At 36.9% G+C, this 3070-nt stretch overlaps 1 long non-coding RNA gene across 1 annotated transcript; it reads left to right on the plus strand.

The window, feature by feature from the left end:
- Nucleotides 1-552: 552 nt before the first annotated feature.
- Nucleotides 553-2747, plus strand: LOC133846497 (uncharacterized). The gene is made up of 3 exons (XR_009894873.1): nt 553-759; nt 821-1588; nt 1656-2747. It is a non-coding gene; the product is annotated as an uncharacterized LOC133846497 (long non-coding RNA).
- Nucleotides 2748-3070: the final 323 nt, after the last annotated feature.

The raw sequence follows: 3070 nt of genomic DNA on the forward strand, positions 1-3070 counted from the left end.
AAGAGGAGAGGAGAGGACTTGGAATGCTCCGCTGTGGCCTCAAAACATGCGCTGGCTGCGTGCCGCATTTTAATAAGTCGACGGCTAAAACGGCTCAATCGAAAACATTTCAGGTTTTAACATTTAAATTTGATTGAGTAAAGCGGAAGAGCAGCAAATTTAAATTGTGTAAACAGTTGAATTGAAGGCAGTTGAGAAAATGTCCAAGTAAATTGCCAGTCAAATTGAATTTTTATAATTAAACTTCTCAATTAAGTTCGAAATTGAATGAAATATCAATTATGCTATAAAAAAATATGTATAAATATAAATAACTGTCAAAGTCTTGAAGTAAGAGTAATTAAGTAATGATTATAGAAGCTCATGGAATATAAATTTTACAATAAAAATTATGAAATAAAATGATGAGTACTTCAAGAGCAAACATATAAATAACGCAGCCTTGAAGTAATAAAATTCATATGAATCATTATGACAATAAAGCTCTTGAAATACCCAATATGTAGTTTACATTATTAAATATATTAATATATATATAATAAAACAATTAAAAGTGACAAGTGATAAAAAACAAGGCAATACAAAGTCACCCACACAAAAGTTCTACAATAAAGTCTGTGTAACTATGCGACATAGTCAAAGACTCCCTCAACACTGCTGCGAGGATAATCTAATGTTAATGTTGACATAGGAAATGTATAAGGACAAGCAGGATGCAGCCTCTAGGAGTACTTTTGCCAACTGTTTGTATTGCGATAGGTAAGCAATGACATTTCATTTGGTTTGAAGGAACCAACAGTTGATTTGCATACGGCTTAAGATCAACAAGAAGCCTAAGAAGAAAGGAGAGAGAACGCAGAGAAGTAAACGTGAAAAAGATTACAAATGCTGCAAGGCAGAGTCGAGTAGAAGAAAAAGGCAAAAGAAAGCAAATCGATGCTGCAAAAAAGGATAGAAGAAGGAAAGGGAGTTGAGTGCTAAGCAACTTGACTGCAAAAATGCCAGCAAGTAAATTTTAAACATCGCACGTGGCCATAAAAACCATGAGCCAAGCCAAAGAGTCTAACGAATGTGCCAGGAGCAGTAGCCAGGACCAGAACCAGGACGAGAACGGAGGAAGGAAGCAGCGTGTGTGTGTGTGGGGGGAACTGCATTTTAGCGCCATATTTTATACACACTTAAAGTCACACACAGAGAAAACGGCGGAAAATAAACGGGATGCAAGCACGAAGTTGGGGTGAAGAAGGAGGAGGAGACGAGGCCTGGAAAATGGTGAAAACGCTGCAGTCGCCGCAGTGTCAAAGCAAGAAAGGCAAGCGGCAATGCGGGTAAAGATAAACGCGACGCAGAGACAACCAGAAAGAGAGAGATATGGTATGTGAGAGCGAGAAGGGAGATCGAAAAACAAAAGGTCAAAAAGTTTGCAGAAAAGCGTGTGAAAAAGTGAGTGAAAATGGGTTAAGCAAATGCCAAGAGCACAACAAAAGAGGCCGCACAAATAAAATGCAGGCCAGCTTCAGCTCCAACTTCAACTTTAGCGCCAATGCCACGCCCACACATCAGACAAATACGCGGACTGCGTACAACGGTGCGTATAATGAATATTAATAAATGCGCCACTGAATTAATTAATGACACGCAGCATTTTCAATTAGCAACAAGACGCAACAAGCAAAACGACGTCCAGCAGACAGCGAACAAGACGTTTAACAAGGCCACACAAATAAGTTGCCCGAGGGGGGCAACAGCTGTAGATGAGAGGGGGAGGGGGAGGGGAGAGGGCAACACCGTGGTTTGCCTAATTAAAATTTAATTAATTAACAATGCGATGGGCGCAAATGGCCAATGGAAAAGTGTCGAAATTCGGCAAATAGCCGCCATCTGTTTTGTCGACAAAAGATTTTCCATTTTCGAAACATCAAGATGGATTTTCGTTTCATTGATGGCAAGTGGCAAGTAGCAAGTGGCAAGTGGCAAGATGGGCACGTGCCGCAGCATGCCACACAACACATGGCTCAAAAATTCTATTGATTTCATTTTCTTCGTCGCTTTGTCGTAATTGTTGCTTCAATATGCCACATCATTTTCGGCTCATTAATCACTCGACCATTTTCATTAGCCACGACCAAAGTTTCTTGGCTCTCTCTAATTACATTTCGATGCTGGCCCCAAAAATAAAATAAAAAGATGAAAGCCAAATGAAAATATTTTATAGATTTTCGGCCCACAACAAACAACACGGCCATAAATACCATCGCATTGACCACATTTTCTGTGTTCTGAGTTCTACACTCTCTCTTTTATAATGTGAAATTAGGAAATTAACAAAATACTCATTTCAATTCATTTGATTCACTGAATCGCAAGTAATTGAAAATCAATTGCCAAAGTGAATCGACAAGGCATCAACACCTATTTTGAGTTGATGAATTCCATTTTTAGAAATCAACTCTGTCCTTCAGAATAGTCAACTAAACTGTGATTGCAAACAAACTTATTGCCAATTTATATTTACTATCTAGAAATACTTTTTCTATAGTTGCAATTGAATAGCTTGGTTTGATATTGGTGCAAATTTGATGAGCAAGTTTTATTCGCATCAACTGAGTTAAAGCTAGCATTAAAAGACGCATGAAAACTGAAATGTTGTGAGTGAAATTCGATTCAGCTGTAACAAACTTATTTTGTGCTTCAATCTATGGCAATCCAATATTGCATTTAAACTAATTTTTACTCCTTTCATAATAAACAAGTAAGAAAGCTACAGTCGAGTGTGCTCGACTGTGAGTTACCCGTAACTTATTTTGAATAATAGTAAAACAGTTCGGAATTATTCCTAAAATATACCACAATAATACTAAAAATATACCGTACATATACTTGGTATATTTATGTAGTACAACATTTAAAATATACCATAGTAAATCAGTGAGGTATTATTCATGAAAAATATACCAAATCAATATACCGCAAAAATACTAAACATATACCGACGGCTGTATTTGGTATATTAATATAGTACTACATATAAATAATAGTAAAACAGTTCGGAATTATTCATAAAATATAC

Source organism: Drosophila sulfurigaster, chromosome 2L (genome assembly GCF_023558435.1).
Source record: "Drosophila sulfurigaster albostrigata strain 15112-1811.04 chromosome 2L, ASM2355843v2, whole genome shotgun sequence".
NCBI lineage: Eukaryota > Metazoa > Arthropoda > Insecta > Diptera > Drosophilidae > Drosophila > Drosophila sulfurigaster.